At 41.6% G+C, this 26,206-nt stretch overlaps 2 long non-coding RNA genes across 2 annotated transcripts in view; one reads left to right on the plus strand and one right to left on the minus strand.

Annotated features, from left to right (window-relative positions):
• Window positions 1-16,983, plus strand: part of LOC144668398 (uncharacterized) — a 30,719-nt gene extending 13,736 nt beyond the window's left edge. The window contains exon 3 of the long non-coding RNA XR_013573490.1: window positions 16,823-16,983. This is a non-coding gene — a long non-coding RNA (uncharacterized LOC144668398). The remainder of the gene's footprint in view (window positions 1-16,822) is intronic.
• On the minus strand, window positions 326-25,869 carry LOC144668395 (uncharacterized). Its single transcript, XR_013573487.1, has 3 exons — window positions 25,717-25,869; window positions 2,760-2,898; window positions 326-482 (listed from the first exon to the last, which is right to left on the minus strand). It is a non-coding gene; the product is annotated as an uncharacterized LOC144668395 (long non-coding RNA).
• Window positions 25,870-26,206: the final 337 nt, after the last annotated feature.

The raw sequence follows: 26,206 nt of genomic DNA on the forward strand, positions 1-26,206 counted from the left end.
GAATATTCATACCATTGGAGCATGGCTACTCACACCCTAGGCTAATTCCTGGTAAATATCTCCACCTCAATCCCCGACTCTGCCCGAGTGACTTTTTGTTATGTCACAGCAATTACAGTGTAAAAGTGCTGCGAAAGATTGATTACTTTGGTCTGTGGTTCAATTGTAAATTAGAATATGCCGCCCCTGGGGAAACAGAGGCCTATTTGTGATTAAGAAAAGCTCCATAATAGACTAATAGATAAAGTTCTTTCTCTACTTTCAGGCAATTAGCTTGATGAAATAGCCTTTTTGTGCTTCCTGGATATGTAAACTGATACTGTAATGAAGTGCAAGATGTTTATTTCCCTTTTTCACCTTTCAGTACAGGAAAACACTTCTTTAATGTTCGTCTGATCTTCAAATTAGATAAGAAAGGATGCAGTTTTCCAAGCCACGTTAGTTCTTTCAGGAGAATGGTACCTCTGTGGAGCCTCTGAGAACTGATATGAAATGGATTGTTCACAGATTAAAACATTATAGAAACTGATTATAATGTGGAATGGTAATATATGGCAATACATTTTCATGCCCCATCTCACCCGTCCCACATTAAATGTTGCAGTCGCTTTGACACTAATTTTTCACAAAGACTTCATAGGGCTGAGAATTTCTTGAAGACATCTACTTTTAATCTTGGGCAAGGAATTTTAATAATGCTAGCTTGATAATCTAACTACAGTTGCAGAAACCAAATTGATTTCCTGAGGGGAAAATAGTGAAAAGGGAAACTTTCATTTATATAGCGTCTATCGTGAGTTGCTCTCTTACGTGCCACTTTGATTTGATGGTTCACAGTGTTAATAATTTTGCGACAATGATGATTAGCAAAAGAACTTGCATTTATGTAGCACCTCCCATAACCTCAGAGCGCTGTACAGCCAATGAACTGGTTTTGAAATGGCATCTTTGGTGTAATGTAAGGAAACATGGTGATCACGGCACATGGACGTAAATTATCCTGTAAAACAATGGCCGGGATTTTCCAGCCCTGTTGTGGGTGGGACTCGCCATGGGTGAGGCGGTGCCCCAGCCAGAAGCCCATTGACTTGCGGCGGGACCGGAAGATCCCGGCAGCGGGCGGGTACGGAAAATCCCGCCCGACGTGTGGATCTGGAGCCTCCTGGGACTTGCCTGAGAAAGGGCTGAAGTGCTGCCGATAATTGTCAGCCCAATTCACAACCCAGCACAAAGTAGGGAATCACCAGAACAATGTCCCAAGATTCCTATTAAGGATCATGCCATCACATGTGGTGGCATGTAGAAGGAGCACCAGGAAAGGAAACAGGTGACATAGGCCCTAAACACTCAGTAAGGTAGAGGATCATAAAACTAAAAGTTAAAGCAGGCATGCAGAACTTGAACAAAAAAAATGGCTGTATCTTATTTGGAATGTATGGGCGCAGGTTTAATATCAGAAAGGACATGTTAATGTAATAGATGGTGGGATACATGATGTGATCGTAGGAAAGGCAGTTGTGATTAAGTAGAGTTCATGAGCTAATATATTATGGAGATGATAATTGGACTGTTCATGCAAGGCCAACAGGGCAACTTATTGTTGAAAATCCTACTAATGAATAATCGGCACCTCAACCTTGTCCATTTTTGCTATGGTATGTCCTAAGGATGCGGAAGGTACTACATAAATTCAATGTTCCTCTGTTTTTCTTCCTTCTCCTTCTCCGTGAAGGCTTGCTTGCTCCTCTCACTGAAAGGTTTCCTCTCTCTGTACTGCCAACTTGTGCAGGGTATAGCAGAGGCTGATAATGTTTGACATATTCTCAGGTCTGCAAAGCAGTTCTGATCTGTCCAAATAGCAAAGTCTGTCTCAATATACGAATTGCGTGCTCCACCAGCATATGTTCGCAAAACCATTTCTTCCACCAGCTAAAAGGAGAAGGGAAACAGGTGCATGGGAACACAATCACATTCGAGTCATACCCCATACCAACTTGGACAAACATTGCCATTCCGTCATTGTCACTGGAAATCTGGGCCCTTGCTGCAAAAACAGTGCAGTGAGAGCGTATTCAGCACATGGACTGCAGCAGTTCAAGAATGAGGTTTCATCACCAACTTCTCAAGGGCAAATGAGCACGGACAATAAATGCTGACCTTGCAGCAATGCACTTATGTACAGAATGAACTAAATTTTAAAAAAATCAAAATGAGGCATGAGAGCTTCATTACATTTCCCAATTGTCTTTGTTTGTTTAATTCTGTTCACTTAGGCCGGTGGTTGAGTGGGGGGGGTGGTGGGGCATCAATTCAAAGGCCAGCAGCTATAATCCATCCCCACTTGTCCCTTGAGAAGCTGTCATGTTGAACTGCTATGTCATATGTGGTTAAGGTACTCCCAAAATGCTGTTAGGTAGATATTGACCCAACCCCAATGATAGAAGGGTGACATATTTCCAAGTCAGGGTGCTGTATGACTTTTGAGGGGAACTTGCAGGTTTTGGTGCTCCCATTGCCTGTTGCATTTGTCCTTCTAGGTGGCAGAGGTGGTGGATTTGGACTTGGGAGTGCAGCATTCCTGGCACTGAGCTCTACTTACCTGATTCCCGATCACACACAGAATGATTTAATATATTCCATGATTTAATTTTTAAAATACATTATAATCACTTCAGATACGACTGACTTTGGAAAGAAGATAATTTACAGATTTCCCATAGATCATCGAGTAACAGAAAATGGCTCCTCCATAGACCTACCTGCAACTTCCATCATTCTGAGGATCCAGGACACACTAGCTCACTGCAACATCAGTCAGTTGTAGCTGGGGAAGTTTGGGTTGTATTTGGCTCAGATGGAGCATCGTGTTCTCCATTGTATTTCTGTCTCTTCGAAGGCCTGTAAAGTGGAAATTCAAGTGGATTTTCTCTAGCAAGTACTGATACCATTTTAACAAATAGAAATAGCACAGTAAATAGGTGCTATTTAATCATTCATTCTGTGTTCCTCTAAGTATGATGTTACTTTGTAAGGCAGATCTGCTACTAAACTTATGATAAGTTGGAGACCACAGGGCCAGGAGAAAATGGTCCAGCTAGCCATTGTCCCCACAGCAGTGCCCATGACCAACCAACCACAGTGTCCCAGGAATATTCTTGTTTCATAGATTAAGGGAATTAGGTAAAACATGAAGTGGCAAGATTAACATCTTGCCTCGCTTTCTGATTTAAAAACATACAAAACTGATGAGCAGAAAAAGAATAAACTAACAAGATATATATTTTAAAAAGCCAGCTCTTCTACAAGTATATAAAAAGGAGAATAGCTTAAATTCCTCAGAGGATGAGGCTGAGCAATTAATAGTAGGAAACAAGACAATGTCAGAGACTTTGAACAAGTATTTTGTATCTGTCTTCTCAGTAGGAGACACTAAAAGCATCCCAATAACAGTCGAAAATCAAGGAGCAAAAGGGAGGGAGGGATTTAAAAGAATGACCATCACTAGGGAAAAAGTACTAGCGAAACTAATGGGACTGAAGGCTGGCAGGTCCCCTGGACCTGATGCACTGCATCCTAGGGTCTTAAAAGAAATGGCTGCAGAGACAGCGGATGCATGGGTGAAATTTTCCAAAATCCTCTAGATTCTGAAAAGGTCCCAATGCATTGAAAATCACAAACATAACATTCAGGAAAGGAGGGTGACAGGAAGCAAGAAACTATAGGCCAGTGAGCCCAACATCTGTCATTGGGGAAAATGCTGAAATGCATTATTAAGGAAGTAGTAACAGGACATTTAGAAAATCATAATACAATCAAGCAGAGTCAACATGGTTTTGCAAAAGGGAAATCATGTTTGATGAATTTATCAGAGTTCTTTGAGGATGTAATAAGTAGGGTGGATAAAGCAGAATCAGTGGCTGGGAGTATTTGAATTTCTAAAAGGTATTTGAAAAGGTGCTACATATAAGGTTACTACACAAGATAAGAACTCATGGGGCAGAATTTTGCTGTCGGCAAGCAAGGGGCAGAACCCCCAATGTCACCGCACCCCATTTAAATTTTCAGGAAGGCGGGGGCGCAGCAAAATCAGCTGCAGGCCCGCCGACCTGTCAAAGGCCAATTGAGGCCATTGACAGGATCAATTATACAATTAAAGGACCTGCCCGTCCAACCAAATAGATAAAACATGAAACCTCATCCACCAGCAGGATGAGGTTTCATGTAGGGTTTCAAAAAGTTTAATAAAATTATATAAATTATGAAAATGTCACATGAGGGGGACATCTTAGGGAATTTTATTTTTTCTATTTTTCATATTTTTCAAAGTCTAAGCGATCTCCCTGAGGCAGCACTTAGCCTCAGGGAGATGTGTGCTCTTTCGTGCATATGCGTGAAAGAGCGCACTCTCGCTTTTGGGGAATTCCCCCCCGCCCGCACAGGAAGTGCATAGCTCAAATCCTCATGACCTCTCCATACCACATCAGAATCCCCATGTCACCCTATGCTCACTCCACACCCCCTCCAATACCCCATGCCACCCATGTATCCTCCATAGCCACTTGCTAGTTATGCCCAATGTACAGTTCTTAGGATACGTGCAATAGCAATGGGAATTCCTTTGAATGCAGGTATAAAAATTTAAACCTGCAATAATTTAATAAAACTCTCATTCAAATCTCTGCCTTTGATTTTTTTTTGTTATTTGTTCATGGGATGTAGGCACAGCTGGCTAGGCTAATATTTATTACCCACCCCTAATTGCCCTTGAGAAGGTGATAGTGAGCTGCTTTCTTGAACAGCTGCAGTCCCCATGGTGTAGGAAGGGAGTTTATGGATTTTCACCCAAAATATTACAAAGAAAAATAACTGTACTCTTTTAAAAAGTTTAATCCCTAAATGGCCATTAAGTTGTGCAAACAAACAAGCATGTAGTCAGAAATTACATCAAAGGCAGATTATGTTATTACAAGTTCTTTAAATTGTCAATCATACCCCTGAGCAGCTGTGTCAATAGGCCACCTGTTGAGCTAAGTACTTGAACAGCTTTTTTGAACTCAGCCAAGCATTCATAATGGCCACAGATGTCAAAACATTAGAATACACGCTACAAGACACTGAAATTGAAAGAATAGATGGTGTTACATTTCAATTTCAAAGCCAATTGCCTGAGGAGAGCAGGTGCTTAGATTTGTTTTTATTTTCAACAGCAGAGGTTTTTTTTCAAAGTCAGAGCTGACTGTACTTTTAAATTAGTGCCAAACATGACAGGAGAGTTTATCATCACATTTTTCTAAATTTTGAATGCATTATGGCACTTTCCCCAATGGAAAAAGTGCTGTAATGCATGTCAACACTTACACAATGCTGGTCAATGTGATGTTTAAATTACATTTGCAGGCTAGAGTCCTATGATGAATCAGTGCATTAAAAATACATTACATTACAATACAACATCTGATAGTGAAATTTGAAAGTATCAAAGGAATTTACACTTTGCTGTCAGAATGTTCTTGACTCAATAGCCTTCCCCCAGTGGTCACAAATTCTCCAAGGAGGCACTTTTTAGGAGGCGGGGCTTCCAAAACTTGCACCAGCATACAAAAACGGTATGGGGGAGGAAATGCAATTTTCCTAGCATGCTCAAAATGGGGACTTCACCCTTGGAACAGGTGCATGCGTATTTTTCAACCAAGGCTTTCGTAACCTGCAAAAATGCCATATGAAACTGGCACAGTCAGAAAGGCACAGGAAAATTGATTCTCTTAAAAATAAACCATGATCTATGTTTTGCAAGCTGATTCCCGGCTCCATGAGGAGGCATAGATCCAGCCCTTGGTCTCCTTACTCATAAAGGGATATACATGCATTGGAGGTAATTCTGAGAAAGTTCACTAGGTTGATTACTGGGATGAAAGGGTTTTCTTATGGGAAGGTTGAGCAGAGTGGGATTATACTCATTGGTGTTTAGAAGAATGAAAGGTGCTACTAATGAAACACATAAGATTCAGAGGGAATTGGAAGGGTAGAAGTTGCGTGGAAGTTTCCCCTCGTCACGGAATCTAGAACCAGGTTCAGAATAAAGGGTCTCCCATTCAAGGTGGAGATGAGGAGCAATTTCTTCTCTCAGACTGTCATTAACCTTTGGAATTCTTTACCCCAGAGGCAGTGGAGGCTGGGTCATTGAATATATTCAAGGCTGAGTTGAACAGATTTTTGATCTACAAGGGAGTCAAGGATTATGGAAGGCAGGCAGGAAAGTGGAGCTGAGGCCATGATCAAATCAGCCATGATTTTATTGAATGGAGCAGGCTTAAGGAGCCACATGGCATACTCCTGTATCTATTTTTTATGCTCTTATATTCTTTATGAAAAGCTGGTCCATCACGCCTGACCCACGTTCATGATGCCGGTATCGTGACTAAACACCTCCTATCTCCACCCTGCCCCCAATCCCTCCCACCCTTCCACCTTCAAAGCAATCTAATCCTTGGAAGAGGCAAAAAAGAAAACACATTAAAAAAACACAGAGCCAATGAAGGAAATAAAAACCTCTGCAAATTTCCTTTCCAATTCCTTCAGGGGATTAAATAGCAGTCCAGCAGATCACATGGGCCATGTGACTTAGCGAGATCTGGAGTTTCAACTTACAAATGCAATGTCGGGATTCAGAGAAATTTGGCTGTCCTTTCTGTCAAGAACAGAAACCAATTATGAGGGCAAATGGTATGTTCACCTTTATTGCAAAGGAGTTGCACTATTAGAGGAAATCTTACTGCTATTATATAAACCATCACTGAGACCACACCTGCAGTACTATGTACAGTTTTGGTCTCCTTACTTAAACAAGAATACAGTTGTATTAGAGGGGGTGCAACAAAGGCTCACTAAGTTGACTCCTGGGATGAGGGGCCTGAAGAGATTGCATAGAATTGGCCTATATTTAGAAAAATAAAAAGGGATCACATTGAAATATATAAAATTCATAGAGGGCTTGATAGGGTAGATACGGAGAGGATGTTTCCCTTGCTAGAGAGTCTACAACTATGAGTCATAGTCTCAGAACAACATGTCAGCAATTTAGGAATGAGATGAAGACAATATTTTTCACTCAGTTGGTAGTGAGTCTTATGAATTCTCTGCCCCAAATAGCTGTGAATGCTCAGTTGTTGAATATGTTGAAGACCAAGAGTGATTGATTTTTGAGTACTCAGGCATTTGAAGTATACTGGAAAAAGACAGGAAATTGGAGTGAATGTAAAAGTTCATGATTGTATTGAATGGTGGAGCAGGCTCGAGGGGCCATATGGTATACTCCTGCTCTTATTCCTCATCTTCTTAATTCAAGGTGCTAGTTTTGGAACTAATTCAGAAATTGGGTACATTAAATAAGTCATGCAGCTGGAAAATTCTCATGGAGAATTTACAAACATCCCCGCTCCAAAGGAAGTAAATATTTACATTGAGGTTACACCCCGTGGTCGAACGTACACTGAAACATGCACATACACAGAGAGACACATACATACACATGAAAGCAAAAAACAGTCAGCCCATCAAACACACGTTTTCCACAGAAGCTGCTCAAAATTCCCTATTGTGGACATGACCCCACTTATTTAATATGTTGTCAGAAAGTAAACCTGGTCAAATAAACTACCCAATACATATCCATCATTATACCACCACTAAGCCACCCTGACCTCCAGGCAATATTCTCTTCCTACCACTTAACAAGGGACTATTATGTTCTGTGGAATATTTAATGATGTCAGTCTACACTTATCCCTATAATCGTCAACCCTCATCCTCATCAGAAACATAGCCATCTTCCTTTCATATAAGTTAATCATCTCTAAGGTGGCCACTTTCTCTGGGCATCTATTCCATGTAATATTATTTTCATAAATGTTACTTTATGCAAGAAAATGCTTCTTCTCACAAGGAAAAACAAAAAGTGTAGGAAATTCTCAGCATGTTTGGCTGTTCTGAAGAAGGGTCATATTGGACTCAAACCATTAACTCTGTTTCTCTCTCCACAGATGCAGCCAGACCTGCTGGGTACTTCCAATACTTCTTTTTTATTTCAGATTTCCAGTATCTGCAGTATTTTGCTTTTATAATGTTTCTTCTCACCTTTACTCTTGAGGTTAGTTAATTTTAAAATTATTTTGATTTTTTTTTTTTGCTAAACTCCAGTGGCTTTCTAAGCCTCAACAAAATCTTCAAGATCTTCATCCTCATTTTTGAATCCCTCCACAGCACCCCACACCCTGATTGCTCCTCTCTACACCCCCACCAGTTATGGTGGCCCAGTGATTATGATACTGGATTAATAATCCAGAAGCCTGGCCCAATGATCTGGAGGAATGAGTTCCAATCACACCTCAGCAGCAAGAGAGTTCTTCTGGGAGATGGCGTCTGACAACAGCTTAAATGAAGATGAGTTCACAATATTGTATATTGGGCCTCATCTTTGGGAAGTGTAGGTTTGATGAGCTGATTGTTCTATGCTTTCATATGTGTACCTCTGTGTATATGGACCTGTCAGTAAATGTACATGTATGAGGAGGGAACAGCTGGGAATTTAAATTCAGTTAGTTCAATAAACCTGGAATGAAATGTGAGTAACAGTAATGGTGTCCTTGTGACCACTGGATAGTTGTTAAAAACCATCTGATTCGCTAATATCCCTTATGGAAGGGAATCTTCTGTTCTGACCCAGTATGGCTTGTTTTTAACTCCAAGCCCATAGCAATATGTTTGATTTTTAACCACCTCTTTAATGGTCTACTAAGCAGCTCAGTTGTCAAGAAGGTGATTATCAAGGGCAATTAGGGATGGACAATAATTATGGCCTTGCAAGTAATTCCCACATCCTGGGACTGAATATTAAAATAAACCATGTTCCCTGAGCTCTTTGAGTTGTTGTTATTTCTCCATGTCCAAGAACAATCTTTCAATTGGTTGATCATCTCAGCTCTAGAACATCACTGCAGGAGTTCCTCAGGGTCGTGTCCTCAGCCCACCCATCTTCAGCTGCTTCATCAGTGATCTTCCTTCCCTCATAAGCTGGGTATGCTCCCTGATGATTGCACAATGTGCTGCAGCACTCGCGGCTCCTCAGATACTGAAGCAGTCCAGGTCCAAGTGCAGTAAGACCTGGACAATATCCAGGCTTGGGCTGACAAGTGGAAAGTAAAGTTCATGCACAGAAGTGCCAGGCAATGACCATCTTTAACAAAAGAGAATCTAACCATTGCCCCTTGACATTCAATGGCATTACCAATGCTGAATCCCCCACTATCAACATCCTGGGGGTTACCATTGACTAGAAACTTAACTGGACTAGCCATGTAAATACTGTGGCTACAAGAACAGATCAGAGGCTAGGAATCCTGTGGCAAGTAAACCATTTTCTGACTCCCCAAAGCCTGTCCACCATCTATCAGGCACAAGTCAGGAGTGTGATGGAATACCCTCCACTTGTCTGGATGGGTGCAGCTCCAACAACTCTCAAGAAGTTCAACACCATCCAGGACAAAGCAGCCCACTTGATTGTCACCCCATCCACAAACATTCATATCCTTCACCACCGACGCACAATGGCAGCAGTGTGTACAATCTACAAGATACACTGCAGGAACTCACCAAGGCTCCTTAGACAGCACCTTCCAAACCCATGACTGGTGCCATCTAAAAAAACAAGGGCAGCAGACACATCGGAGCACCATCACCTGGAAGTTCCCCTCCAAGCCACTCGCCATCCTGACTTGGAAATATATTGTTGTTCCTTCACTGTCACCGGGTCAAAACCCTGGAACTCCCTCCCTGACAGCACTGTGGGTGTATCTACACCACATGGTCTGCAGGAGTTCAAGAAGGCAGCTCACCACCACCTTCTCAAGGGCAATTAGAGAGAGGCAATAAATGCTGTCCCAGCCAACGAGGCCCACATCACATGATTGAATAAAATTTCCCTGACCCTGAATTTCGCAATTCTTTCTCAAAACCACTTGCCATTCCTACTTCTCCCTCCCTACCATCAAAGGCCTCCTTAAAGGCTCATGCATTTTTCCCTGCCCTTTGTAGCATTATGAGAGTAAGATGGAGCATAACAAGCAATGGTTAAATTGCAATTGGTACTGTGACAGTATTGACAGTCATTTCACAGTGTACAGAGGCCCATAATCCCCCAGAATGATTCTGGTGGAATAAAAGTGGGATGAGATTGGCTGGAGGGGAAGCAACATCATGCTAATCTATGAACAAAATTTGCTGTTCTCACTATATTCTTGACACCAGCTCTAATAAGAACAGTGAGAGGTAGGTTTTGACGTATGGTAATGTAGAAGGGCCACCAGTCTGGATTACATCTCTCCTGATTTTGGTGCTCTTTGAAATCAACGGAAACAAAAAATGGGGGAGAGCTATCATGGGCTTCCGATTCGCTATTATCCATATTGAATGGGAATGTTTTGGGTAATAACAGCATATGCCTGTAGCAAAGTCTCTGTCGCATCATGGATGGTACAACACCTGCCTTTACTGGTTGCACATCTAAAACAAGCGAGCCTGAATTAGTATTTTAGTCCATTTTTCATGCAATTACATAATCCTATAACTTTGTCATGTGGAACCTGCTTTCATGCATTGACCTAATGTTTTACAAAGTTAATTGCTTATCTTTACACTTTGGTTACAGTCAGTGCTTTTGTCTACTTCCTGATGGATCAATATGACACCACAGTGACCTTTTCTATTATATTCTTCAATACCTGTGAACCCTCTGTGCTGTTGGCTGGGTGCCTCTAAGATGGCATTTCACCATCTCATTAGGTAGAAACGATATAAAGTAGTCACTAATAAATCCAATAGGGAATTCAGGAGAAACTTCTTTACGGAGAGAGTGGTTTGAATGTGAAACTCACCACTACAATGAGTAGTTGAGGCAAATAACTTAGATGCATTTGAGGGGAAGCTAGATAAACACAGAAAGGAGAAAGGAATAAAATGTTATACTGACACTGACACTTCTTCTCAGATGGAGAGGAATGAGAGGCCACTTATGTGGTGCATAAATACTGGCATAATGGCCAAATGATCAGGTTCTCTGTATATTCTGTGTAATAAAAAATAAAACCAGCAGGCCTGTTCACCAATCCTTCATCTGCTCCATCGTACACTGCTGTGCACTTCACAGATGGATTGGCAAAACATAAGTGTTTAATACTGATTAACTGGCTTGCTTGATGACTGACGAGTAGCTCAGCAGCACTATTACAGGTACCTTCTAATTGCTTATCAGGTGCATGTGCATTCCAGTGGCATCAGTCTTGGAAGAATATGACTTTTCAAAGAAATACTTCCTTTGAGCTTGTAGCAAAATAAAAGAACTGTTCTAATATATTTTCCATGCTCAAGGAAGATTTTTACCCCTTCAGATCCCTGTTTGATAATGGTATATAAGGAGTTCTACTTTCCCTTTTCCCCATTGACAAAATGAATCTACAATGCCAGTCAGTGACATGGAACAGGTGGAAACAAAGAATTCCATGTGAGGTGAGGGAGATGGAGGGATTATTAACCTATCTCCTACTTGAACCTTGTCAGTCCCTCCGAAGCCCAGCTCATTTAATCAGTTACCAGAAACTGACAACAAGGAAATGTCAGTTAGAGAAAAGTCACTATTTAATTTTGACTCATATTACTACAAAGGCAATGTTACTTTTGATAACTTGCATCCATCCTGTTCGTGGACCGTAGCGATTCAAGAAGGCAGCTCACTACCACCTTCTCAAGGGCAATTAGGGATGGGCAATAAATGTTGGCCTAGCCAGCATCGCCCTTATCCTATGAATGAATTAAAAAAAAAGCGTATTGCTCCTGACAGAATGCCAATGCAAGATACAAGTCTCAAACTCGCAACTGCTAAAACCCAGCAGATAACATGGAATCTCACAAAATTAGAAGATAGCAAGGAGCACAACTCCAGGAAAGTGCTTGTAAGTTTAAAAAATGATTGCTGGGTTGCAGTGTGTTCTTCAGTGATGCACTTTTTTCAATTTAAAATTGCTTGAACAGCAATTGTAGTTTATAATTCATCAGGTGCACTTAATGCTACATAGTAACACGCTTCAACCCCAATTGTTGCTCTGAACATGACTATCACAACACTGATATTTTTAAGTCCGACTCATGGTAGATGTTGACATTTGACATTAGTGCAGCTACATTAGTACCAAATATATGGCATTATACTCACATATTGACATAAGAGAGGCGTCTGTCGAAGCGATCTCATATCATGTAGTGTCAGTTTCAGTTTAATAACACTGATCTAGCTCTCTAAACTTAAAGGAGTAGAAATCTGCTAGACCATTGCTTTACGTTTAAATTTCAAATGATGAATAATCACCTCAGCTCTCCCATTCTGGTGAAAACTGGACTAGCAGTTGGAGCAGAGCTCAGAGTCATTTAATTGCTCACATACAGAGGTCTTCATTCCTCCAATTCAGAAGCAAGTGGCAACAGCACAACTCTCCCTGCATGGATGACTTCCAAAAATCCTCTCCATGACGCCGAGGAGGGTCAGCACAACTGGGTTTTTCTTTCCAAGTTCAGTCTCTTTGCAAACTCTTAGAAGATTGCTCGGGGTAGCAATGTAAAATTTGTTTTTACTTTGCTTTCAGATGATTGTGGTTATATTGTGGTTATGGAAAGTTTGTGGCTGTCATAGCTTGCTTGAGTGAAAAGATATGGAAAGCTCCCCAGTGTTTGAATGGAAGACAAGACGTTGAAACCAAAGGCTTTCAGGATTTATGTTCCAGGACTAGACATTTGTTAGATTGTGCCAAGCTGTTGTACAGCAGTCACATTTGCTTCTATAATAATGTGCAGTATGTATAGTTGTGAATGAATACAGAGGATTTTCTTATAATGGTAAGAGCGTTTCCTAAATGGATGAGAAAATATTTGATTTTTTACAGATTTTAAAGTACAGAGGATGAATGTGCCGACAAAGTTTAATTGGTTACACTCTGAACATTCAGCCAGTAGGATGTGAATTCAAGTCCCAGCTCAGAACTTTACCACTTAATATAGGCTGACGCTTATCATAAGGTCCGAAGCGGGGAATTCACTGATGATTGCACAATGTTCAGCATCATTCGTGACTCCTCAGGTACTGAAGCAGTCCATGTCCAAATGTAGCAAGACCTGGACAATACCCAGGCTTGAGCTGACAAGTGGCAAGTAACATTCGTGCCACACAAATGCCAGGCAATGACCATCTCCAGCAAGAGAGAATCTAATCATCGCCCCTTGACCTTCAATGGCATTACCATCACTGAATCCCCCACTATCAACATCCTGGCGCTTACCATTGACCAGAAGCTGAATTGGACTAGCCATATAAATACTGTAGCTACAAGAACAGGTCAGAGGCTAGGAATCCTGTGGTGAGTAACTCACCTCCTGCCTCCCCAAAATCTGTCCACCACCTACAAGGTACAAGTCAGGAGTGTGATGGAATACTCTCCACTTGCTTAGTTGAGTGCAGCTCCACAATACACAAGAAACTGGACACCACCCAGGATAAAGCAGCTTGCTTGATTGGCACCCCTTCCATAAACATTCACTCCCTCCACCACCGACACACAGTGGCAGCAGTATGTACCATCTACAAGGTGCACTGAGAAACTCACTAAGGCTCCTTAGACAGCTCCTTCTAAACTCATGGCCACTACCACCTAGAAGAATAAGGGCAGCAGACACATGGGAACACTGCCACCTAGAAGTTCCCCTCAAAGCCACTCATCATCCTGACTTGGAAATATATCGTCGTTCCTTCATTGATGCTGGGTCAAAGTCCTGAAGTTCCCTTTCTAGCAGTACTGTGGGTGTACCTATACCTCGGAGGCTTCAGCAGCTCAAGAATGCAACTCACCACCACCTTCTCAAGTGCAATTAGGGATGGGCAATAAATGCTGACCTAGCCAGCAACACTCACATCCCCTAAATGAGTAAAAGAAGAGAGTGCTGCATTGGTTGAGGTGCCATCTTTCAAATAAGTTAATAAACTGACAGAGGCCTGGTTTAGCTGTTCAGGTAAACATTAAAGATGCAGTGGCACGTTCAAAAAAGAGAAGTGCCTTGATCAGCATTCCGCCCCCCCCCCCCGCCTCTAACAACACATACCAAAAAACAAGACTTTATTCTTGTTAACTTCATTTGCTGTTTGTGGAATCTTGCTGTGCATGTTATACATAACATAGCAGCAGTGACTATACTTCCAAACATAATTCAAGAGGAGTACTTTGGGACATCTTAAACATATATGTTTTTTTTTAATCTTTGAACAGAAGAACAACATGTAGAAGCTGGGTCTAAATAACAAACCCACCAAAGCCTAGAGGAGCTAATCAATGGAGATTTAACAATCTTTGGTTCCTTGGTGATGCTGTGTGGCCCAGCGCACTGTCTAGTGTTTTATATGATTACTTCAGAGGTTAGTCATAAAATGAAAGCTCCTCCTGTTTCCACCAAAACTTTAATCAAGAAAGCCCATTAATTTATATTGAAGTTAAACTGATACTATACCTTTCTAATAGCTCCCATAATAGCAATCAAGTTTTGCTACTTTCCAACTTTGAATTTAATACACATCAGCAACATGTCATAATATAAAAGAAGAACGTGATATAAACTTGGTGCAAACTTATTTAAGGAACATTTAACAGTGCAATAGAAAATTATTTCTGATTAAACTTCAATAAATAGTTACCTCAAGAAAAACAAATCTTTCTCAATTACCTAGCCTGCTCACTTTTATCCATGTTTGCTGCAGATCAAGGCTGTAACTGTAAGGACCATATTTTCCACATTTTGGAGAAATTTTTAAGTTTTATTTAGTAGAATTTAGCAAGCAAATGACAACTGAGTGCTATTTTCTTGGGTGGGTTTTTGCAAAACTTGGTTCTGTTATTCCAGCAAAACTAGCCAATCGTGCCATACTTGTAACAATGCCCCATTGACACTTCTAAAGCAGTTATATCATGATTTAATTAAGTTAACTGACAAATTTGGTTATACAACTGTGAACTGTGCAGCATGTATATGTCGTAGATGCGCCATTCGTAGCTCAGTGGGAGCATTCTCACTTAGTCAGAAAGTTGCCTGTTCAAGTTCCACTGAAGGGGATTGAACGCAACATCTAAGCTAAAACTCCAGTGCAGTGCAGACTGAGTGCTGCACTGTCAGAGATGTCATCTTCTGGATGAGGTGTTAAGCCAAGTCCCTGTCTGTCCACTCAAGTGGACATAAAAGATCCTTTGACACTATTTTGAAGAAGAGCACAGGAGATTTCCCTGGTGTTCTAGCCAAGAGTTATCCACCAAGCAACATCTTAAACCCAAATTATCTGGTCATAGTTGTATGAAGTTGCTGTGAGCAAATTGGCTGCCATGTTACCACAGTGACTAGACTTCATAAGTACTTCATTAGCTGTAAAGCAACTTTCAAGATCCTGATTACAAAAGGTGCTATATAGATATATGGTTTCCAAACCTTCTCAGCAAACAGATCTGGACACAGAGCTCAAGGTGCTGTCTTATCAGAACTCAGTGCATTTTGACCTGGGCTTCCTCGAATTATATTGTATTGTTTTGGCTATGTAGCACAACATTATTTATCCAAATTATCTGATAATTTAATATGTTTTGCCATTGTTTTATATCCCCGTTTTCAAATGCTGTAGGATATTTTCCTCATTGTCTTTCACTGGGCCACAGCAATTTTAAGTAACTGTAATTTACACTGCTTAATTAGTCATTGGATAATTCAAATTCTTTAGCACAAAAAATGACATTGAATTATCAGGAGTAGACTGTAGTTGTCTTTTCCTAATTATCACTGATAACTCAGTTAATTCAACTGTTTATGCTTGTTCCTTTGCCCTCCTGAGCAATACAAGTTTTACAGGCACTTGATCACAATTCAGGACATTGTCTGCACAGGTCTTGATTGCTCATATAGGCAAGTGTATGGATTTACTTGGAAGTCTTGAGCCACTATTGGATAAATATCTTTGCAACTTATGAAAACCAATCAAATTAAACGTGCCTGCATAGATACTATACAGGGATTATCTTTCATGTGGTTGAGCAAGTTAGAAAACCAGACCCACATTAGTTCATAATAATAATAATGGGCAGCATGGGCATATTCTGAACCTTGGAGGGTGATATTTAGCTTGGCTGAAGGTTAAGAAATAAAAAGGGTATTAAGAAGTCCGAATGGAAAACTGATTTGACAGCTTGTCTGCAAAGTGATACATTTTGTGGAAAATTCCCATCTCACAGCTTTAAAAAAGTACACATTTAATGGGCATATAAATTGCAGTTGACTGAATAAATAACTTGCACTTTGTTTTGCATTTATTAAGTACAGTGATGTCGAGGAAAGCTCTTTCCACACTAAACACTGTACAAGTTTGGTTAAAAGCACATGTCTTTTTACCTCAATCTAATTCATCGCCATGCATTTATATTGCACCTTCTGTGGAGTAATACAGACAATTTCACTTTATATGTAGTATCAGCACTCATTCATTATCACCATAAATCATTCATTTTCCTTTTCCTCTAGTCTATAACAGTTATCCTACAATCATTTTATAACTAATGAATTTTGTACATCTTACACAAAGTAACACATTGGCCTGGATTTTGCAGTTAGAAGCAATGTGACTGCACTCACCCTTGATCTAGAAGAAAGCTTCCCATAAAAATCTCTTTCACCATTCCCAATGTTACTTTCCTTACAGCTCCAGCTCAAGAGGATACCTGATGTCGAGCAACAGTGATGTCATCAAGCAGGAAGGAGGAATGTAGCCAATCATGTTCAAGAATTCTCACATCACAAACCAGGAAGAAAAAGCCCTGATTATATTTCACTTTTAATCATTTTAATGCGAGCGAAATAAATATTGAGGCATATACATGGGATTGAGGTAGAAACTGGAATATCATAAACAAACTTCGAAATTTTATTTTTTCTTCTTTTAAAAATCTATAAAACATTTTTATTAGAGTAAAGCACTCTGGCATTCTACAAATATAATATTAGTCTTTTTCAAGGCCAGAGAGGTTGTTTATAAGTAATTATGAATTTAGCACACTGCTGAAAACCCAGGTTATTCAATTTCATTCAACAAGGTTAAACTTTTTCAACTATTTTTTCAGTGAGACTAAGGCCAGAATTTTCTAGCCATTCATGCTGGCGGGATCTTCTGGTCCCGCCAATGTGAATGGAGATTTAATTGGCTCACCGGCCCCGTCGTGGGGGACCACAGAGGTGGGGGGCTGGAAAATCCTGGCCTAAGAATTTAAAAGCGGAATTGCACATCAGTTCAAGTGATTTCTAATGATTTCCATCCCCAGGCTTTTCAACTGCGCAGCCTATGGAGAAGCAGGGAACCCCTGACAGTGGTTTCTGGATTCCCGTGCTTAATAGCACATGTGCAAAAGTCCAAAGTTGCTATCAGTTTCACAGTTGTACTACTGGTGAACATTGACATTTTCGCCATCATTACAGCTGTAAAATCCAAGCCATTGAATTGGTGAGGAACCCTTCCTATATTGGCTGCTCTTTGATTTTCTAAGTTATTATATTTAAGCCAAAGAACAGAAATGCTATAGTATATGCACCAAATTTTCACAATGCAGGCATTGAATCACTTCTCTGTTGCAATGATAACTGGAATATTTCTTGTTCAAATCTGATGATATGACTGTGTGAACTCATGTTTTGGTTTCAATGATGCAGGGTTTCCTCACCATTGTCTTTAACATGCGGAAGCAATCCTTCACAAACAAGATTTTTTTCCTAATTTCCTTTTACACATTTTAGTTGGGGAGCAAAACCAGAAGAGGTTAAGGGGTGAGATGTCTATAAAATTATGAACGTATGCAACATGGCTGACATGGGGAAGATCTTTCCACTTGTGGGAAAAACTAAAACTGGGGGCTATAAGTATAAGATAACCACTAATAAATGCAATAAAGAATTCAGGAGAAACTTTTCTACTCACAGAGTGGTTAGAATTTAGAACTTGCTACCTCATCATGTGGTTGAGAAAAATAGCAGGTATGAATTTAAAGCAAAACTAGACAAGTGCAATTTGGTAGAAAGGAATAGAAGGATATTCTGAGAGAGGTAGATGAAGTCGAATGGGAAGAGGCTTGTGTGGACGCACCAACATGGACTGGCATTTTTCTGTGCTTTGCATATAAAACTCAGTTACACAGTACAAACAAATAAAATGTTGTTGATTTACTCAAATTGATTTGCTCAAGTACGTTCTCCCATCTACTCATTCATTATAACTAACTCTGAGAGGAAATTATCCCCTGATCTACTAGCCTGTGGGTTGAACAGGGTCTAAGAGTTACGATAATGCTTCAAGCCGAGAACTTGGGAAAATATAAACCTTCCTACTTCTACACTAGGGCACATGTTTGTTTTTCTGTACTCTGTTTTTTGTGCAACTAATGATTGCACTTTGTAATGATAATGGCTAATAGAGTCTATTGTACCGTGTGCACTGACATCATTTGTCAAAGTTTACTCCTCATCCTCCAGGTACCATGCCCTAAAAGGGCATTGGCAACCATGGACTTCCAATGGATTGGTCCATAATTATGCTTGGCAAAGTACTGCAGTGATTTGCCATTGCCTTGCACAGTCTAGCTGACCAGGAAACTCCCCCACTCTTACCACTTCCCATCAGGTGTATTGCAAGGATTTACAGGCTGATAATCAACCTGTTTGGTCACCTTGTGAATGCACTTTCCATGGCCATTAAGTCCAGGAATGGGACTTGAACCCAGAGCTCCTGGCCAAGAGGTAGGGACATGGCCACTGCACCACAAGTCCTCCTTTTGAAGGTTATTACACCCTGTTAATGAGTAGATATGAAATTGTTCCTTTATATAGCACCCTCGATTAATATTCTGCAAAGTTCCTGTTTTTGCTGCAAGAAAAGCTTTCATTTGTTTAGCAGCTTTCCTGATTTAAAAACGTCCCAAAGTGCTTTGCAGTCAATGAAACACTCGTGAAGTGTAATAAGTGTTGTTCAGTGGGAAACGCAGCATGCAATTTGCATACAACAAACTCCCACAATTAGCAATGTAATTGTAAAATATGTAAAAAGATATTAGGACAAACACTGTGCTTGTTAAGTGTTATTCTGGTCCTGTTTAAAAACAATGATGAAAAGTATCCTAGTATTTGCAGCAGGAATAAAAACAAAAAGTGAGCCCTTGATTCAAGTTGCCACATTACTGGTGTTGGGCGATAGACAAATATTGGTCAGGAACACAGGAAAATCCCATCTTCATCTTCAATTATTGCCATAGGCTCATTTTTGTCCACCTGAGAGGTGGTTTAACATCCTATCCAAAACACAGCACCTCCAAAAGTGCAGCACTCGGAGGCCCTCCCTGCCTGCCTGCTTGGGTGGCGATACAGCCAAAGGCCTCTCTGTAGAGAGGCTCCCCAAACCCTGACCTACAGTGGTGGCCTGGCTGCTTTTCATACTGAATTAAAGTTTCTTGAAAGTGGTCCTCCAGCTTTGAGAGCCAACCCGCCACCCTTGGTTGGACATGGAACCTGTCTCATTGACAATTAAGGCCTCGCCCACATAAAAAATCTTCAATTAGTTTCCCACCAGAGGCAAGTTCTGGACCTAATAACAGCCCCGACCCCTGTTTCCCACTTCCATGAGGAAGATTCAGCCTCAAGTCTCTAGAATGGGCCTTGAACCCACAAGCTTGTGACTCAAGGGCAAGAGTGCCATGACTGAGCTATATATTTGTCCTTTGTCTAAGCCTCTAAACATGACTTAATTATGTGCATACTTTAAAGTGATTTGGAAGTATCTACCATGATGCCTAGTGCCATGTATCCTATGAAATAAATTAGGTTAGGTACTGGTACCCATGCTAAAAGTTAAGAGTGTTATAAATGTGCCTACGTATTATGATTTTAAAATAACTTCACCCAGGATGTTCCACTTGAAGTAACTACAGAATTTTGATGAGGCCCATAATTTTACCCTCTTCCTCCAACTGAATAAGAAAAGCTGCCAGATAAAACTGTTTTCCTGGTGGCACCTGCATGGTTCTTAATGGCTCCCTCCCATGTGAGCAGAATAAGGTGTACTACTACATGAATTTCATTTTTAATATGATTAGCAGTGATAAGGGTGAATAAACGCACCACATTGCATAGAACTCTATACTTAACTGTTCTATGATCAGCTACCAGCTGTGCCTTTTAATGACTGTTGCTGTAAAATATCATTGGAAAGCATGCCAGAAAATTTAAATGGTGCCTTTCATCTGGGTGAGATGATAGTGCAGATTTGATAGTAGCTGGAATTTTAAAGCATGAAAATACATAAATGCAAACTTGTATTAGCCTGGCGTTTTCATTTTCGCGTGCTCACCGAGCTCAGGGTTAACATTGCAGAGGGATTCATTTCTACGTTTTGCAAAATGGTATCTGGCAGCATACAACCAAGAGCAAGAAGCAGAGATGTGACTACAGCCTTTCAAGTGCGTAAAATCATCTGAGCTGTTATTCTTTCAGAAACAGTGAAATTTTCAGTTCATTTCGCTGGTTTAATGTTAGACACTAGAAAACTGTGTGTAAATCAGAAAGTGCTTCCTTCGTAGCATTCACGGAATAAACCAAATGCTACAATTTTGGCATGGGAATGGTGCTGCACATTGGTCAAAAGGTTAAATGGTCTATAATTAGAGGAAGGTCCAAAACCTTACTAGCAAGTACAATATACGCTAGTAATATAAATATAAACTCAGATACCGTCAGCGTTCATTCTTCTAAACATTTCCCCTGGTGCTATTGGGGAGCTCCATTGCAGTCAATAAAGGATCTCACATGCTGATAAGATGAACTACTTTAATGATTATTGCAAGTTTGCAATAACAAGGTTTGACTGTGTGTAATTAAAAGAATTGAGTGCATCTTCATTAATGTACATTTTGCAATCCTCCAGCAGTAGTGGAAGTGAAATTTATTGAAATCATACCTACTGCATCTCAAAGAAATTTCAGCAATACTCTCATCAACCCAACATTTTAGAAAGATTTGAGAGAATTCCAGATGAGGCAGTTATAATATTTGTACATTAGGTTGTTAAGTATAACCTACTCTTAGATCATAACTAAAGGGATTTACCTGTTTTTATGTCAAGTCTGTTTGGGTCTATAGTTGTTACCTTCTGACCCAAGCGCTCATGCATCAGAAGAGATTAAAGTGTAGAAGTGAGCAACTGACATTTGCATTGCAAATATTTATTACTGAAATATAAAATATGATGCATGAAAATATTATGATTAGTTTGTATGGCAGGGTCTTGGCAATTATAACTCATCCTCCTCACTCATTGTGGAATTGCACTTGGAAAACCTCTGCCAAAGAGCACATGGTGGTTGAAGTATTGGCCTGAATCTTTCAAGGAGCAGCAATCACCATTGGATTGCCGCTCCGCTCCTACATTTCTGTGCCATGACTCTGCCCTGCATTTATGGCTGTGTCTTCCGATCCCAGCTTCTTCAGGACTACAGAGCAGTCTTCCATTGATCTGCTTCCTCGTAGCACTGGATTGTCAGGGGGAAGACCTTCTCATGGGAAATTAGGGATGGGCAATAAATGCTGGCCTAGCCAGTGATGCCCACACCCCATGAACAAATAAATAAGGAAGAATTTTCTGTTTGGCGTGGGGGGGGCGGGCTCTGTACGCCGACATGTAAAATGATGCGCGGTGCGTCCCGACATCACCGCGCGTCATTCCGATCTTTCGTTCGGCAGGCGCGCACTGGAGCCAGCTGCGCACTCGCTGAACTGTCAAAGGCCTGTTCAGGCCATTAATAAACCAATTAACCAAATTGACAGGGCCGCCTGTCCAACCTTAAGCAGGTGAAGAGCCCATGCGGCCTTTGCATTTTTCATGAAACCTCATCCACGGGCGGGATGAGGTTTCATGAAGGGTTTATTAAATTAACAAATATTTTTTAAACATTTGATAAATATGTTCCAGCTCATGTGACACTGATGTAAATGATTTTTAAATTTTTTTTTTGAAATTTCAAATTCAATTTAATCCCCCTGAGGCAGCTCCATGCTCAGGGATATTTCTGTGCTCTTTGGCGCGCATGTGCGAAAGAGCGCAGGCCCCGACTCTCCCACCTCCCCCCTGCCCGCACAGGTACACTACCAGGCACGCGTCACGCTGGGCGGGCCTTAATTGGGCCACCCACGTAAAATGGCAGCAGGTGGCAATCGGCTCCACGCCCGCCCCCACTCGCTCCCGACCGGCCCGCCTGATGGGGATAAAATTCTCCCCATAAAAATAAGACAAGCCATGCCCACTTTTTATGGTACTAGCTGCTGTATCCTGGTAGGTGTCCACTAACAGATTGGAAAGCTTGGGGGCATTTAAACAGCTTTTTAAGTGTGTTAGTCAATGAGTGTATGAGTGAATGGGTGAGTGGATGGCTGAATGGGTGAATGTGTAGGTTCTTAAGTAGGTAGGGTGAGTGAGGTAAGTGGGTGGGTGGGTGGGTGGGTGAGCTGAGTAAGGTGGTAAGTGGGAAGGGTGACAGCTAGATAGCAGATAGTTGGGTAGGGTGACAGCTGGGTGAGGTGGTAAGTGGGTAGGTTGGGTAGATTGGGTGAGGTGGGTAGAGTGGCTGAGTGGGTAGGTGTGTTGGGGGTAGTCGGATTGGGGGTTAGTCAGTTCTGATTGGAGGGGAAGCCAGGGGTTCAGAGGAGAGTCAGGTGGTGGGGGCTAGTCAGGTCTAGTCAGTGGGGGTGGCAGTCAGGGGTTCAGTCGGTAGTGGGGGTTAGTCAGGCCGTGTTAGGGGGAAGTTGGGTGTCAGAGGCTAGCCAGGTGGGGTTGGGGGGGAATTGGGTGCTCAAGGGGTGAGTTGGGACTGTCAGTTGTATAGTTACCTTGGAATTAGACAACCTGGGACTGCGATTTCTACTCCCCTGAGCAACAACGTGCCCCCAGTGTGGAAGAACATGTGGATCCAGGATTGGGCTCCTCAGTTACCTGAAGTCTCACCAAGCCTGACGGACATCATCCTCGATTCCAAGAGACTGCCAACGATGACGACAAGACTAGGATTTTTCTGTCTAACATTTCCTGGGTAACTATTCAGGTGAGTGTGTTGGAACTGTCCAAAGTCTCTGACTTTAACTCAGAGCTGGTGACATTTGTGGAGGGCCCCAGAGAGCAGGGGAATTTCCCATCAGAAGTTCAAACTTCCTGGGCAATTTCCACAGCGTCATTGCCTCGGCATCTCCGCAAGGCCCCAAAGTGCATCTTGTGGGGGTACGTCCGGTCTCTGACAATCTGGAGACTGGAAGATCTAGGCCAATGTGTCATTGGTTCTCTGAAACCTCTCTATTGTCTATTTTAATTTTACTTATTTAAAAATTCACATCCTCATGTTCCTATCCCACCATGGATTTGTCTCTTCCTATCCCTGTGTTCTCCCCTAGCCTTGCAACCTTCCAGGAACTCTGTATGCCTCAGTTCTGACCTCTTATCCTTTCCTCACCTTCCCTCGTACCACCATTGATGGCTGTGTCTTCAGCCATCTGAGCACTGAGCTCTGGAATTCCTCCATAAACCTCCCTGTCTCTCCACCTCTCTTCTTCTTTCAGGGACTCCTTAAAACTTACCTCTCTGATGAAGCCCTTCCATCTTTGGCTTGAAGTGAAGTTTTGTCTGACAATGCTTCTCTGAAGTGCCTTGGCATGTCATACTATGCTAAAGGTGCTAGATAAATGCAAGTTGTTGTTATCTGTAACATAGTACCACTCGTACTGAGAAATATTACAAATTAAAATGTATATAATGTTGGAAAGAAAAATAGATATAAAAGACCAAAAGGTTGAAAGCTGTTATTGCATCTGTCTAACAAAATAAAAGCAAAATTTGGCAATGTATGCTTCACTGCGCAGCAATCACCACACAGGCCATGTGACTTATTGCAAGATAGCCATTACCCTTACGCTGGATCAGGAACTTGAAATGTAACTGTTATCCACATCCAGGTCACTAACCTCGGCCCATGGAGCCGAATGACTCACCCCGTGCAGCCCTCAGCAATACATCACCCACTGCCTTGCTGATTGAGTTGATATTGAGTTGAATGCCAACTGGCAAGTAAGGCAAGGGTTCAGTTGCAAGGCAGTATGCTGAAGGCTGCTCCCATACAGCTCTGTGTGATTGTAGCAGTCAGTGCTAGCTGGCAGTGGCTCAAGACATGATTACTATCCTAATGTGATCTGAATTCAGGAGACAGAGGGATACCTAACTCTACATTGGACCAGCATAGTCAAGAGAACAGAAGGCAAATGCTGACTGGAGCATGCACAGTGGAAAATGAGTTTAGTTAAATGGAAGGACCATGAGATGGTCGATGAGGGAGAAAGCAATATCAAGGAAGATATTTGCTGTCTTGCCTGATGAAGATCAGCTGTTCTTTCCAGTTTTAACCATAGGCTTGTACTGCATTTCTCATAGTTTACATTCCTGTTACATTTCCTGTGTTGCAGAAATGTAAAAGAATTTATATTATGCAATCCAGTGAAACCAATCACAGTATAAAATCAGAATCATGTATTCCATGTAGAATTAAGTGATGCAAGGAAGCGTCTCACACTCTATAAGCATTGAGGGCAATGGGTTGGATTTTCCCTCCAGGGGGAACAGTCACTAATTGGGATTTTCATGGGAGCACCCCTCTAATTGGCATGGAGACAGGTTCTCTGTCCAATAAAAAGCGAGGGTTGTGCTCTTGAAGCCGGAGGGCCAATCAGTGGCCTTCCAGCTTGAGAGGAGCAGCAGGCTGCAAAAGCAATAGAGAGGATGCTTCACTGGGAAGGCTCACATTTTCCAACTTTTTTACATCTTCGTTTACAAATTAGATTCAGTAGCCACGCCACTGCTGTTGCATGTTGGGTGGGGGGAGGGTGGTGGAAGGGTCGAGGGTGGGGAAGCGTGGGAGGGTGTGGGAGGGGGTCCCTGTAGAGGATGCGCTCTGGCAGATCTTGCGCCCGGGCAGGCAGGAAGGGCCTCTAGGCCTGCTGAGAGGGCTGATCGCACCCAGCGTCCCACTCCACCCCTGTTCTGCTGCTGGGTGCATTAAACTAGTCCCCCTCTCAGTGGGGGAAACTGAGGGCTGATTGGAAAATCCCAGTTGACCTCCTTTAGTTGGACTTAAATGATCCTTGCTGAAAGCTAATCTGCTACCTACAGCTTGCCACGATACAAGCACGCCAGCCAGCGGGACTAAATTCAGCCTCACTGGGCCTCCAAACCTGGCCCAAAGAGGGCCAAAAACGCAGTCCATTGTCTCTTGGTGGGCAGGAGCCATATTTTGCTGAGAGCACCTTGCATTCCTATTGTACGCCTTTGAGAAGAAATACACTGCCCTTTTGGAGAATTCAGAGGTGTCTGTGTCTGATAGCAACTGAAGTTTGTGTTCAACTCTAGATCTCTGGAAATATCCTAAAGGTGGGGCAGCAGGTATCAAAAGAGACATCCTCACGATTGAAAAAGATTCAGTTTGTTTGCCGCACACAACACAATGATATTATTTATGTCCGAACATATACCATGAAAGTATGATTGTGTTGCTTGTGCGCGATCCCCTCCCAAGGAAAATGTCAAAATTCTGGCTCTTCCCCCTCCCTGCCAACAGTAACTAATCTTGGCACATAAACAGCATCTGATTGGAGCACTTTGCCTTGTCATAAAGTAAGTAAGTCAGGTGATCCTGAAAAAAAAAACTATCCCATTAAAATTCATAACTCTACAATGGTTTTAAAATCTGTTAAGTCCAGGGAAAGGCACAAACTGTGCGTACATATATTGCAATAAAAGCCCACTGCCAAAGATTTGGTCTGCATGGATTCAGGTTAAAATCCTTATTCCTGAATTAACTCAACTGGTGACTATTCATCGATATATTTATTTTTCACATGGCCGACTCCCACTGCAGGAGTGCATGTATGTTCCTGGGATTCACTGTTCTTTCCTATTTTCCCTTTAGACCCCTGCACTATGCCTCAGTTCAAAAAGCTTTGCAAACAGTCACAGGTGTTA

Source organism: Cetorhinus maximus, chromosome 26 (genome assembly GCF_964194155.1).
Source record: "Cetorhinus maximus chromosome 26, sCetMax3.hap1.1, whole genome shotgun sequence".
Classification (NCBI taxonomy): domain Eukaryota; kingdom Metazoa; phylum Chordata; class Chondrichthyes; order Lamniformes; family Cetorhinidae; genus Cetorhinus; species Cetorhinus maximus.